This window comes from Denticeps clupeoides, chromosome 2 (genome assembly GCF_900700375.1).
Source record: "Denticeps clupeoides chromosome 2, fDenClu1.1, whole genome shotgun sequence".
Classification (NCBI taxonomy): domain Eukaryota; kingdom Metazoa; phylum Chordata; class Actinopteri; order Clupeiformes; family Denticipitidae; genus Denticeps; species Denticeps clupeoides.
In genome coordinates this window covers 28,935,155-28,950,363 of record NC_041708.1, presented here as the reverse complement: position 1 = coordinate 28,950,363, position 15,209 = coordinate 28,935,155, and the positions used below count along the sequence as shown (strand labels likewise).

The window sequence follows — 15,209 nt, the reverse complement described above, 5'->3', positions numbered from 1 at the left end:
TTTTTCAACGAATGTCCATTGTGCTTCAGAATTTGGGCTCAGTAAATCTTTTGCACTTGCTCCTGCTGTGGCAATGTCATACATAACATGTGTTTTCCACTCACCCCGAACATGCCTCTAGTCCCTGGTAAAAGACGCAGTGCTAATTGCACTCTCGTTTTAAAAACCACACCCTCACCCCACCTTCATGTAAATAAATGAGAGTAGAATTCCCTGTCAGCGTTTGACACCAGAAGGACTCTGCTTAAGCTTCAGAAATGTTCAGATCACCTAAAATCCAGGCAGTCTTGCACCTCTATTAGGACAATTTTCCCCAAAATAACCACAGCACAACGCGTGTATCCTGTCAGATGTTACCTGCCCACTTCAATGCCACCCACAACTGGTAGATCCCTGCCTCCCCAGGTCTCTCCCTCCCACCTTGAGACACCTTCAGACAATTAGCCAAATCTTAGAATCCTGTGGACACCTCCCTTTGTGCGAGGACAACAGAAGGCCCATCTACGGCTTGTAGGATTTAAACGGCAGACGCAGCTTTGATGTGGACCAGCAAAAGAGTGCAGTTTGATGAAATATTGATGGTTATTCTTTTGTGTGTCCTGAGGGATGTCAGTCAGCCTTTTGAGTGCCAACGGTAGGCTACGTATCGCTGCGCCTCTCCCTGACGAACGGCGGCGAAGATCGCTCCATCACTTCAGGTAACGCTTATTGGGCTTAATGGCTCATTAAAGCGTGCGCGTCTTTCAGTTCAGTGCACATGTAATACAACCATGCTGATCAAAACAAAAGGAGCCGCTTCTCTTCATATAAGCCAGAGACCGACGAACACATCTTAAACATTTGGGAGGATCAGCCGTCCGTGAAACCTGTGGTTGAGATTAATGGCTCAGGGAATTTTTTCAGGGAATCGCTCATTATTGCACCCATTATGCAGCAGCAGTAGCTGAACGGTTAACGCTGATAAAGAAGGATGTCTGGAAAAGCTGATTTCTATTGAAAGATGAATCCATACTATTGATCCCCAACAAGTCCCATAAGGAGGTCACATACTGTAAGAAAGTAAATAATGTCACATCAATTCTCAAAGAAAATAATGCATCCTTGTCTCCTAACAGAGTGAAACTACTACTTTGTGACCCAATATTCAAATATGTACTTAGCTTCGTATCGAGAGCAGCGTGAAATAAGATTTCCAGTGGTGGCAGAGAGAGAAAAAAAAAAGTTTGATTCGAGTTTGTGAAAAAAGTGACCCACATTCTAGCAGCGACAAAAGAAGAAGTCCGTGCATGAAATACACACATATATATAATTTTAAAAAATCTGAATATTGATAATCGCCTCGAGTGCTTTTGTCTGCAAGCCAGTGTGAGCAACATCCTCCAATTGGCAGAGAAGAAAAATGAGAGAGAAAAAGCAAGGGATTAATTGTGCTTGCACGCTCACGTTCATACACAGAGATAGCCAGCCAACATAATGACTTCTGTAGAGCTCCAGCGATTACTCCAACTGAAGACTGGGAGAGAGGGAGTGGGGGGGGGGCAAAACAAGGAAAGAAAAAGGAGGAGGGAAAAAAAAAAGGAGAACAGAGAAGTTGAGAGGAGCCAGGGGCAGGAGATATGGGCTGTGAAAAAGGTCTCAGTTTAAGTGAAATTAGCATGCTTTCGCACTGGCGTCCATTAGATAATCATATTCATGCCACACAGGGCTCTGAGGCCCCTCCCTTTCATTGCGCCCCTTTAATCCCCGCCGATAAGGGGGCGCAGGCAACGTCGTTTTCATTATGTCGTCATTTGCGAAGCGGCATGGGATACCCCCCCCGGGACCTTATCATGGGGAAAATTGCTTAAATAGCCGAAGTGGATACAGTTTTGCGTTTATTATTTCTGACAGATTCAAAATAACTCTGCAAAATATCCCCTTTCCATTTTTTGGCAAAGGGGGGGGAAGTGGGGTGGGGTGGGGTTGAGGGTGGAGCCGGGAAACGGGCTGTTATCAGTCATACGCACTAATGGCCCCTCGAACACACCAAATATACCTCCAACAGGCAAAGGGGTAGGAAGAAAGGAAACGAAGATGGAAGGAGGAGGCAAGTGGGAAAAGAGGGAGATGTTATCTTCACCGTTCGCCCCAGATTGCCGTGAGGCGGCGAAAATGTGTTAAAGGCACTTGAAGCTTGTATACAGAGCGGCAAAAATAGTGCCTGATGTAAGACTGGAGTGGATCAACTATCAGTAATCTGGGCTTTGTGACATGTTTGAGCCGAGCTGCCTCCCCAAAGAATAAAGGCTTGGGAGCAGACAACAGGTTAAACACAGTCTGTTTGCGAGCTTGTAATCCCTTGCTGAGAACAAAAGGAAGGCAAACAAGGTTAAGTCAATGTTGAGACATTCCTTATTCAGAGGCGTTACACCACGAGCACCACGGAGCTTCACAAACCCTTCAGATGGGTTTTAGATTGTGCTACACAATCATAAGAGTACACTGTAAATTAATAATAATAATAATAATAATAAATAATAATAAAGTGAAGTGATTGTCACATGTGATTACACAGCAGCACAGCACACGGTGCACACAGTGAAATTTGTCCTCTGCATTTAACCCATCACCCTGAGTGAGCAGTGGGCGGCCATGACAGGCGCCCGGGGAGCAGTGTGTGCGGTGCTTTGCTCAGTGGCACCTCAGTGGCACCTTGGCGGATCGGGATTCGAACCGGCAACCTTCTGATTACGGGGCCGCTTCCTTAACCGCTAGGCCACCACTGCCCCAAAAGTAATAGTGACGACACGTTCTACATTCATTATCTTTACATGACTAATTAACAACTGGAATGAATTCTATATTATTTATTCTATGCATTGCAAGCATTGCAACGGTAATATTCGCATATATGTTTAAATTCCTGCATATTTAAATAATTCACAGTTTCTTTGTCTGTCCGAATTTTAGGCAGTTTATACAGATTTATCGGATTGCTGTATAGTCTGATCTTTGCATGCTTATCTGTATATCCGGAAGTGTGTATGTGTGTGTGTGTGTGTGTACACCACCCTGATGGTGAATATCAGGTCTGGAACAACCAGTAGTTCCTCCTTAATTGGGGTGAGATCAGGGGCTTACAGAAGGCCAAGAAGGGACCTATACCCCTTTCTTTCTCCTCCAGAATGGCTTTGGCTCTGGAGGCGCTTTTTGATGTGTGCTTTGGCTCTCCAAGTCCTACTTTGGAATATGTTCTTGGGAGACCATTGGTTACTTGCCTCCAGGCAGACTCTCAATCCCTGGGATCCTGGCCCTCTTTGATGGAATACTTTTGGGAGCGGCTAACCCCCCAATCTTCAAATCCCCAAACTGCCTCCACCCCTTCCATTCATTTCTGTTTCCCCTTTCTCGACTTCTAATATGATTTCTCTCGCTCCCTCTGTTTTGCAGATATTCATACCACTTTATGCTGTCCAGATGAAGCAATTATCCATGTCTGAGGGTGATGCTCCCTGACCCTAGTAAAAAAAAACTAACAAATGAGATCAAGAGAGATCACAAGTACACATGTGTGCACCATACACTTTGTAGGCAATTATTATATGAATCAGAAGTTCTATATCACAGCTACGATACACTGCAAGTACCCTTGATGTAGTAAACACGTGTTTTTTATTACAGACTGCATGGGCTTCAGTAGGAAATAACAGCACAACCATATGAATATTAAAATAGTCCATCTTTATCATCTCATCTCTGTGCACACATGCCTAGATATTTTTCTTCTTTTTTTCTGCGATTGAAGTCTCAAAAGTATTTGGGCTTTTTCTAGTGCGGCTTGATTTCTGCATAATTGGAATTGACTAGCTCAAGTATTTGAGACACAAGTCCACTCTAGTAGAGTCTCTCATATCTAGAAGGTGCTAACGGACCTGGTAAAACTGTATTGACTGTTTATTGAGTGCAGGCCTTCTGATCCACTGGTATCTGGCTATCACCGACGTGGACATGGGGCGCGCTAGTGGCTGGCGTTGGAGTCTTGGGTCGATGAAGCTTGGACTTGGAGGGTGAGAGGGCGGTGGTTGTGGTCCGGAGCGCGGTGGACGGCGCAGCTTCTCTCCGTGGTCGCCGGGGGGCGGGTGGTGGAGAGAAGAGGAGTGGAACTGACCTCGGTGTAGTGGGTGAGGAAGGCAGCTGGCTGTGAACGTGGTTGACTGGCTTCTTGGGTCTCGGATACAGTCTCAGAGGCTGGCCTGGAATCTTGGCCGTGGATGGAAAAACGGGTCGGTGACGTTGAAAGGCAAAAGAACAAAGGTCAAAGGAGGCCGGCGTGCTCTGTGCTGTCTTGCCTGTGGAGTCCCCTGTGCCCCCTGTGCCCCGGCGGATGAACGGCAGTCGCGACACTGGCAGAGATGTTGACCGTGTCTCACACAGTCGCAGTAGATGGCGTCCGTCGCTGGACGTTTCCTATTGGCCACACGTGAACAAACATACACAAGCAAAGCTGAACAGATTATCCTGTGATTTTCTTCACCTATAATCCCCTACCTCCTCCTATTGATTGATCACGGGCCCAGGAGCCCTTTTTACTACATAATTTCCTCGTATATTGATTATGTATATTGATTATACCTAACCCTACAGGAAGGGTCTTTTTTCTTTGCTGTTCTCATTAAAGTCTCACTTTAAGCAGAGCTCCCCGGGGCCAACGTTCCACCCGGTTTGCACTTCATAAATCTACATTTTCCTCATCATAAGTAGCACGGTCGGTCGGTGCCCCAAAAAGGGGAATGAAGTCAGTCAGAGCCGGGTGTGGTGGCTCAGGTGAGCTTAGAGGCGGTGGGATGAAATGACTGTTTATTAGGTTTGCACCGAACGTGTTACAGCTTCCCTATTAAAAGAACATTTGACTTTTTTTTAATGTTTCATTTCTTATTAAACCGTTCTGCAAGTCCTAATGTCCTGCCCTCTCACAAAATATTGCTAAAAAACTGTACCTAACTGTATTTTTTACATAAAATAAGGTTTTGTGTGTATTCCTTCTTAATGTGTGACATGCTACACGCACTGGCTGTGTTATTACTAGCACCTGCATGACACATGGTGACACACGCTTTCTAACACAAAGTGACCTCTGACCTCTAACGCTGCAGCGCATGTCCAGTTGAGTCCTGTTGTTGACTGAGCACCAGCTATTCTAGCTGCCTTGTTTAACAAAATAAAACCAGTGGTCAGCATGTTTCTCGCTTCCCTCCTCTTCATCTCATTTGCTCAGTTTTGTTAAAAAAAACTGCATTCGGGTGGCATTTTGTGCCCGAAACACTCACTGTTCCCTTATAATGCTGAGGGGTAAGAAACGGAGAGAAAGACAGGCCTGTTACCAGTACTGGAGAAGCCATCACGTTTTAAAAAAGATGTTCCAGTCTCTTTCAGACCTGTACATGAGACCTACCCATTTAATGCCAATTATGACATTTCTCTGTGTATATTTCGCTCTGGTTGGTTATCAAATAGTGGCCAAAATACAAATAAACGTTATTTCATACCTTTCTATACCAAAGTTCCCATGCTCTGTCTGTATACAAAACAGTTTGATATATATGCAGTACAGGCCAAAAGTTTTGACACACCTTCTCATTCAATGTGTTTTCTCTATTTACATTGGTAGATTCTCACTGAAGGCATCAAAACTATGAATGAACACACATGGAGTTATGTACTTAACAAAAAAGGTGAAATAACTGAAAACATGTTTTATATTCTAGTTTCTTCAAAATATCCACCCTTTGCTCTGGTTACTGCTTTACACACTCTTGGCATTCTCTCGATGAGCTTCAAGAGGTGGTCACCTGAAATGCTTTTCCAACAGTCTTGAAGGAGTTCCCAGAGGTGTTTAGCACTTGTTGGCCCCTTTGCCTTCACTCTGCGGTCCAGCTCACCCCAAACCATCTCGATTGGGTTCAGGTCCGGTGACTGTGGAGGTCAGGTCTCCACTTTTTGTTAAGTACATAACTCCACATGTGTTCATTCATAGTTTTGATGCCTTCAGTGAGAATCTACCAACGTAAATGGTCATGAAAATAAAGAAAACACATTGAATGAGAAGGTGTGTCCAAACTTTTTGGCCTGTTCTGCACATAATAGATATCACGTTTTATGCAATAGCCGATAATTTTGAAGTTCTGAACTTCAGTATTAGCCTACACGTACGCCAGAGTTGTACTCAACTCGCGAGTAAATATGTAAGTACACGAACGTATATGTCCATATGCACGAACGCGTGTAAACGAGTACGGGCCCGGCGCTCGTGCTCTCGGTACGACACCGCGAGAGCAGGAAGTTTGCGACCTCGCGCTCTCAGGAAGCGGCGCGCGGGGCCGGGGAAGGAGGGCGGGAAGGAGGGAAGGAGGGAAGGAGGGAGGGCGGGACGGAGGAAAAGAGCGGAGAAGTGGAGAGGGGAGGAGTCGGGCGGAGGAAGGAGAGCAGCCGGGGTTCGGGCTCCCTCGGCGCGAGAGAAAGTACCGTGGAGGAGCGAGAAGCCGCGTCCGTGTTTTTTTTTTTCCACGCACACACACCCCCACCCACCCACCCACTGCCCCGCACGCGGCAGGTATGTAGGCGGAGTCGGGATTTTTTAAAAACGACTTAAAAAAAAATCAAATAAGAGAAAAAAGAAAAACAGTAGACAGGCTGTAGAGGAAAGTGGGAAACGGAGAGGAGGAGGAAGAAGAAGAAGAAGAAGAAGAAACTCTTGACAGGGCGAGTTTTGGGGAAGAAGTTCCGTCTCTCGGCCACGACTCCCAACATCTGCCGGCGGCGGGAAAGGGCGACGGGAGCGACGACTCCAGCCTGCGGACGCGTAAGTGCCGCCAGACGCGGGACTCTTCACGGAGTTTCGAACAACAGACGAGGAGGGTGGAGACGGGGGCGCTTCGCCGAAATCCGGCTCGGTATCGCGTTTCGATCAAGTTGCAGCCTCGGAAAAAAAAAACTAAACGGGAAAAAAGTTGGCGAGCGCGAGAAAGAAGGGGGGAAAAAAAGCCGCAAAACTTTACAAAAGTCATTTTAAAAAAGTTGAAAACATTTCCGTTTTGCATAAATATGTGATGTTTAAAGAAAGAAAAGTGCTTTGCCCGGGTGCGGGACGGCGTGAACGGATCTGTGTAGGCCCAGAAGTTCTGGACTGTTCTGCAGGTTCTGTAGGAACTTGCGCGCCATCTCCTCATTTAAAAAAAAAAAAAAAAACATTAAAAATAATAGCAATAATGAACTTAGCAAAAGTGTAGTTTTGCATTCTGCGTGCGCTCGGTTAGACGCGGGGAGGCACGGCGGAGGTGGATGGAGAACTCCGGTCCCGGCCACACCTTGCAGGAGGAGGCGAGCGGTCTCGCGTTCCGGTTCGTGGAGCGAAAAAGTTTCTGACCCCCCGCCGACCCGGCCGATGCCTGCCTGCATTTCTGGCTCTACGCCTCCCACGAAACGTATCGTCCGTCGTTACAGCGGGACGGTAACGTGTCGCCGTCGCCGCCACATGTGTCGGTGTTCGTTCGGAACGCGCCAGCTGTTCCACATTCTTCGGCGCCTCGGGTTTCAGCGCCAATAAAACCATCGCACGCAACACGGGTCAAACAACAAAACGCACGTTTTCGTGTGTTACTTCACCCCCCCCCCCCCCCCCCCCCGTATTCTGTATTTTTTTTTTTATTATCTCACAGTTTTTTTTTTATTATCATTTTTTATAAGCGAGGCGAGAGGCGTGACTTTTTTTTTTGGCGTCGCTGTAACTTTCCAAAACTCCAGTAACATAAAATTCCATCTAAACTTATTATATATATTTATTCATAATGATTTTCTTTCGTTTATTCAATTGTAATACCAGTTTAGTTTAACGTCTAATAGCAGCGTCTAATTAACAACAGTAAAAAATGGCAGAAGGGACGCTGTGTCCTTTATTTCATTACAAATAAGGAAAATGTTTTTGATTTAATTTATTTTGCATGATCCTCGTGCATATATTAATCGTACATAATCAACACATCAATTACAATTGACAGGAATACACGTTAAACTTAATGACTGAAAGGTTAATTTTAAAAATATGTTTTACTGAAACATGTTGTTCTGAAATATCTCTTTTATAATGAGTTCTGAAATTAAGCATTTAAAAGTGGTGTGCTGTTGGTTAAATAATGATTATTTTGGTCAAATTATCGTCACTTCAAATTGAGATCAGAATTGATTTATGCATTAATTGGGTGAAAAGCTTATGTCATTGCGTTTGAAGCTCAGTAGTTCGGCGTTTGAAAAAACAAGTGCAATTTTGCGCTAACAAAAATCTTGTAATGAATAATTCATAATTGTGCTTTATAAAGCGTGAGATGGTAATCTGAGGGAAATTGAACGCTTAGTCCTCATTCCTCATCGTATCCGAGGGTAATTTGAAGGCACTCGGCTGGTATGGAAAAATTGTCCCTCGTCCCTTGTCAGATGCCGGTGGCTGGGAACCTTTTTATCTGCGCGCTGCGGCACCTTCCGCATTCAGATATGCGTTGCTGCAGCACAGCGGAGCATGAGGGGTGCAGGGGTCACCCTCTGCCCCCAAAACGCGGAGCCGCCTCGCTGACAAAATAGCTGCTGTCACCGGCTAATATTAATGCCGTGAGATGACATGCGATTATCCCCAAAGTCAAGATGCCGCTCCAGCGCGCCTTCAGGGCCGCTGGGCCGCTTCTCTGCGGCACCCGTTCGCCGAGGCCTTATCTCTGGGCTACCTGTCATTAGGGGTGTGTATTTATGCAAGACGCACCTAATGGGCCAATTGAGGTGCTAATGTGTGTTTGAAAAGCCCTTTCAGAGCGAACAAATGAATCAGCGTCGAAGGACAGATATGGTGGAAGCTTATTGCTTGCTCTGGAGCGATGATGTGTGTACAGGGGGACGTTCATAGTCAATGGTGTGGTGAAATCTCGTACTTTGTTTTTTTTTTTTGATGATGATGATGATGAATTATAAAAAAAATACGCATAATTAGCAGTGAAATGTTCATTTACCTCCGTCTATTGAACGCTGATTCTTTTTTGTCAGCAGCTTTCCTGCACTTTTTTGTTTAATGTCTTCGATGAGATGATCATCTTCACCATAACACGAAGCGGTGACCTGAGAAAAGGAAATGAGTCTAACGATGTAGTTGGGTTAAAAAGGTCGGTAGGTACGAAGGTGCGGGCCGCTGTGTCTCTGTGTGTGAGCGATAGCGCCTGATGAAAAAGTTTTGCTGGGCGGTGTCGGGAACAGCGGATGCGTCTGAAGTGTCGGAGCGCATTTGCGCCTGAGCGGCGTGGAGACGAAGGGGGTCTGTGGGCGTCCTCCTCACGGAGGCTCTCTCCCCACCCCAGCCCTAATCCCCCAGACCCGACCATCCCTTCAGGGCATGCCTCAGATCAGCATCTGCCCTTCTCTCCTGTCTCTTTCTCTCTCTCCCCTCCTCTGCCTCTCTCTCTCTCTCTCTCTCTCTCTCTCTCTCTCATGTCCTCTTTTTTTTCCTCTCTGTCGGCCCATTTAATATGCCTTGTGTTCCAGCTCCCCTCGGCTCCCAGTGTGGGACCCCAGCTCTCTGCCTGCGAGCAGCACTGCTAAAGGCATGTCTCGCTGGGTCGGAGGCAGGCTGGATGGCTGGTGTGCGGTTGTGTGTGTGTGTGTGTGTGTGTGAGAGAGCGTGTAAGTGGGCACAATCACTCCTAAACACCTACACTCGTGTGACCCATCTCCTGACCCTAACAGTTCTCGCACTCAACGGACCCTACTGCTCACGTCCGGGTGACTCGAATGCCCTCCGAACACTCACAGTCACGTCTAAAAGAATCTTTTTAGGGTAATTAAGCCCGCCTTTCCCAGCGGCTGGATCTATTCTGTCCTTTCTTTTTTTTTTTTTTTTTTTTTTAAATTCTCTCTGCCGCGCGAGCGTGTTTCGGTGTTAAATTTGACGCTGTGGGTTTTGTCATGTGAGTGTAAACACTGCCGGTCTCGTGGTGGTGAGATGTGTTTGGCAGTTCGCTGCGACTGTGTGAAAGTGTGTTTAAGCTCTCGCTGCGAAGCGTGGCGGCAAGCGGCGTATTTATTGCCGAGGAGCAGTAAACAGCTTTTGTTTTGTTAAGGCCTTGTGTTTGTTGAGTGAGGGTGTCTGCTCTGAAACCAACTTGTATCGCTCACGCACGCACACACACACGCACACACTGCTCGATTTCATGCATGTAACGTATGTGTTATAAAGGTGTAGCACTATGTTACAAGAGTTTTCTCAACCTGACTTCACAAACGTTTCTTTTAAGTCATAATCTTTTTTAAAAAGGCATTTTTCGGCAAACTGGCAACATTTCACTTAAATGTTTAGATTAGTGAAAATGACACATTCAATATTTGTAAATATTGTTGAAACGATCTTTTGAATGATCATGCTACACGAATATTAAATGAATTAAAAAGAGGGACATTTCTGCACGCTCGGTATGCTGAAGGTCAGGCTCACTTGGTGTCTGCTGTTATTTATACAACGCGATGAATGAATCCAGACAACAGTTCGCCGCTGAGCTGCTCGGCTCAGGTCGTTTTTTTTTTTTTTTTTTTTTTTAAAGCCCCCAAAATGAACTTCTGAATGAAGTTCCTGCCTCGCTTGTGCAAATTGTTTCAACTAAGACCTGAATTCTCTCCTCCCCTGAATTCTCTCTTTTTTTTTTTTCCTCAAAGAGGGGGCTACGGCCCCCTCAAATGCCCCTTAAAATTGATGAGGCTTTTTTACGGCCCCTGTTTACCCCCTAAGACAAATAATGCCTCAATTTAACTACAAAAAAAAGGGGGGGGTCTACTGTCCAGGCAAATCTCTGCTGTACCTAAAGGCCCCTGCTCCTGCCAGCAGGGCAGTTTAAGACTAATCGTTTTTTCTCATGCAAAGCGTGCTGGTTTAAGGGCCCAGACGGGGAGAGAGAGGAGAGAGAGCAGAGAGGTGGGGGGCTTTGTTTTAACAATACTCCGCAGGGAGTAAGGGGAACGGGAGGTAGGGGCTGGGGAAGGGGTTTGGGGAAGGGGGGTTGTAAGGGTGATTGAAGGAAGGGGGGGCTGTACCCCCTGCCTTTGCTCTTGAGATAAAGCCTAGTTCCTCCTTACAGGGCTGTGTGCAATGAAGAGATGGAGGGGGGGGGGGGGTTGCAAAGTTGCAGAGTAGTTCCTTGAAGGAGATGGAGGGTGGAGTTGCTCGGGCGGTGTGGCCATGGTACTCGTACCTTCTGCTGATAATCTCCAGCAGGAATACACTCAGCTCCTGGAGGAGAGAAGGTGTATGGCGGCCAGGCTACTCCACCTTGCCCGTGACGGGTGGGTTTATTAAGAGGACTTGACTCAGTTTGGAAATACATCTTATTCAGTATGTCTTATTCATGAAGGTCTCCTCCGAAAAATTCATTATTTTCTCTCTGTCTTACACACACACACACACACACACAGACACACAGATGGCCTCTCAGGTCGCAGTCTCTCCTCTGAGTATGGTGAGAGTGTATTTCTGCAGCATGGGACAGTGGGAAAGAGTCCATTTGTCAAAGATGCTGGAGTCTCTCTCTCTCTCTCTCTCTCTCTCCCCCTCATTGTCTGACTGAAGGCAGGACATTAGTCACCTCAGCGTGAGACAGCCTGGGGGCCGAACTGCTGTAGCCCCCTTGTGTGTAGTGTCTCGTCTTCTGTGTGTAGTCTTCTTCAGATCCTACTCTACTTTGCCTGACCCAACATCTGTGCGGAGAAGAAATAAAGACGATCGACATTAGAGCAAAAAGCGAGAAAGAGGAGAGAAAGAGAATGAGCATGATAAGCAGGCTAAGACAGAGCGACAGAGACATTATTAGTGGAATTAGAGAATTAGACAGAGATTAGAAGAGAGGTGAAGTAGAGACTAGTGAGAAAGTGTGTGTCTGTGTGTGAGAATAGTCAGATTAGAAAGTGAAATGAGAGAAAGAGATCGAGATGTCACCTTGGCGCTCTCACGGTCATTTCTCACTCTTCAGAGTCAAATGGAATCAGTGGTTTCTTGTGACTCTTTTGCACATATCTTTAAAGTCAACTGCAAATAACAGTGACAGCAGGGCATTTCATTTTAAAATTCTATCATTATTGTGAAGGCGTGTTATTGAGACAAAATTATGAGCTTATTTATATGTTGAATTGAGATCCTTATCAAGGCATAGAACCTAAACTCAAGCATAGTGTTCCCATGGTCATCAAAAAGCTTAACAGAACCTATACTTGCAATCCGTGGTACCGGACCAGAACACAGTGGAGTGAATTTACTCGGTGTGTGTGTCCTGTGGTTAGTGTTGTTAGCAGGAGGTGTGTGTGGAGTGTAGGTAAAATGAATCCTGCTCTAGAGGACACCTGTTATAAACCAGGGATAGATTCTCCTGTACGTTTACAGGGCAAAGAGAGTAGCCTAGACGTTTGTCAGATATGTGTGTGTGTGTGTGTGTGTGATTTGGGTTTGTTTGGTGAGGTGGGGCGTCAAGAGTGACTACAAAGTGGATTCCTTAGCTTTCAGAATTATTTATAATCTGTGGCTATTGTGTGGCAGCATAAGTCCTTGTCCCTTATTGTTAGGTCTTATACATCCACTGCATCCATTTCCACCGTGAGAACTCCCTGGCGAGCACTGATCATGAGACGTTTTATTTAATTTTTTTTAGCAAGTGTTCTAATATTGCCCCTTTATCATAACCGATCCCCAGATTTCCTGTGGTGGCATTACGCTTTTTCTATTAAGGCAAAATCTTTATGATCTGTCACGCTGAAGCAGGTGAAGGAAGCTGGGTCACGCAGGTACAAGGAAACTTATTCATCGAGGTCTTTAAGTTCCTCCCTGGGCACTGACCAATTAATGATCTGAATGATCACAGGTGAAGTACTGAGAAATATTAAATAAAAATGCTGACAGATATAAAAACACTGATTGGACCAGTCAAATGTTGGGACGCACCTACTCATTTATGGATTTTACATTATAGATCAAAACTGAAGATACAGGACTTTAAAATAACACCACATCATAGGTCATCCAAACTTCTGACTGGTACTGTATATTCATGTAAATGTTGCGCAATTAAATATATGTTTTGCATAACATTGATTATGCAAGAATATTAAGCAAATTGTAAATGATGATGGTGTGGATGTTCAGCAATAATGTTTTCTTCATACTTTAGATGCACCTATTACACGAAGATGTATAAAATGTTGAAAAACAACTTACACCCTCAACAGGTTGCTATACCACTGAAGTGAAAGTGAAGTGACTGTAGCGAAGCCCTCGTGCAGAAAGCAACCCTACCCAACTCATTCGTGGGTGTATGGACCGTATTAAGTGGCATATGTTAATATTGTTTCTATTGGCTGCTGTGGGCAGATGATTAGAACACTGTCCCAGGCTGTAGGTCCACCTGTCCCTCTGGGCCGCCGATCAATGCAAACCAGCTCACCCTGGTTAATAAGCCATGTAATGTCATTAGCAGCGGAGCCACCCGCCGCATTTACATACACTAACCATGCATTAATCAGCCGCCTGTCTGCACCTCGCCGCTCCGGCAGGAAAAAGTAATTATGTCTGTGTGTTAAGTATGTGTCGGTTAGCAGGTGCTTTTCATGTGATTTGATTTGCGGACGGGCGCGTGCGTTTGGCGGTGATTGCGTTACAAGTTCATCAGGTGCCAATGCGCGAATGCGCCATCACTTTATGAGCAGTGTGCTGATGTATGTGCGAGCCAGCGTGTGTGTGATAGGTACCAGATTGCGTAGCTGGGAGCCAGTCTGTCTAGGCCTGTCAGAAAGAGGGAGACAGAGAGATGATTACCACGCGCCGTTCCTCTGATCCGATTCATCTTTTGCTGCCTCGCTCTGGCTGAACTTATTATCCGGGATTCAGCCTCGGCGGTGGAGCCAGCTGCTCTGTACGCTTCCCAATTAACCCTGCGCCCCCCCTCTGGCCCTCGTTGCCATTAACCACTCTTCACATTCCTACGGCACTCAGGAAAGCCACACCGGCAAAATCAGGGCTAACCGAACATGAGTTTGTTAGTTGGTGTGTTTGTTTGAGTGCCGTGGATTGATGGCAGTTGGGGAGAAGGGACCAGATGCTTGGCCTTGTCGGCCTGTCTGTACATCTTGTGGTGTGTGCGCGCGCGTGTAATGATGCCTCAAAATGATTTTTGCCATTTAGTGGAGGTGGCAATTGTTTCTGATTTCAAAAGGACCTCAGATATCGCAACGTTTTTCAGTTTCATTTCAATGCTCATTCAGGTTGTGTAAAATGTGTGTCTGGGGCTCAGGTATGGTGAGGTGATGCGAGTGCTCAGCGGGTGGGAGGTTCAGGAGGGTCTGGTGTTGAGATGAAGCGAGTCTCCGTCACCTGGGGATTTTCTTTTTGTGTGTGTGTGTGTGTGTGTGTGTGCACATTTGAGTTTGATCCTCATAGTCCCTAGTCAATCCTGCATTAGTGCAAGCGACAGAGAATAGTGTCTGCTGTGAACTGTGATGGCCAAACATTCAGAGAAGTCACTTTAAGAAGAAGTTATTAGTAGAATGCAGCATTATTGACACATGCAGATAAAGTGTAAACAACAAGACTTGGTTGATTACCCGTCGTAATGTATATATTACGACGGGTAATATATGAATGGATGATTGTTAGAGTAAACAACCTTTGGATCATTGTACACAACTTTCCAATGAAGCGGTCTTACTATATAATCAAACCTTTACTATATGACCAAACTATATGACTAATGTATGATTTTTCAGTCCTTACTGCTCATTTGGGTCTCCATCGTTTGTCCAGCATATCTTCTTGCTGTCTCTGTGAGGTCCCTCTTTCTGTTGTTCCAATTGGCTCCAATATGAGATTTTGGTGGGTGACCTCTGGTTTAAGGTAACGTTGTCTGAACCAGGCTTTAGGTACCACCCAAAAAGAGAAGCCACCCTTTTCAAGCATGATGAACTTAATGAATTGAGCATCCTGAATCGGGATCAGCTCTTAATTTTTTTTTATTTGCTTTACCAACGACCATAAATCCTCAAATCTGATTCCATCTCTTCCCTGTGTTCTCTCAATTGTTAATTTTTTTCTCTTGTTCATGGCAAGAGTGTTGCACCGGGACGACTTCATCTCATTTAACATCCCCCTCACAATCCCCCCTCCTGCTAAA

General features: G+C 45.6%; 1 protein-coding gene across 3 annotated transcripts in view; it reads left to right on the top strand.

Moving 5' to 3' along the window:
• The first annotated feature begins 6,573 nt into the window (after positions 1-6,573).
• gli3 (GLI family zinc finger 3) overlaps positions 6,574-15,209 on the top strand; it is a 92,187-nt gene continuing 83,551 nt past the window's right edge. For all 3 annotated transcript variants that reach the window (XR_003748857.1, XM_028969774.1, XM_028969773.1), the window contains exon 1: positions 6,574-6,838. The gene's annotated coding sequence lies outside the window, so the exon portion shown is untranslated. The remainder of the gene's footprint in view (positions 6,839-15,209) is intronic.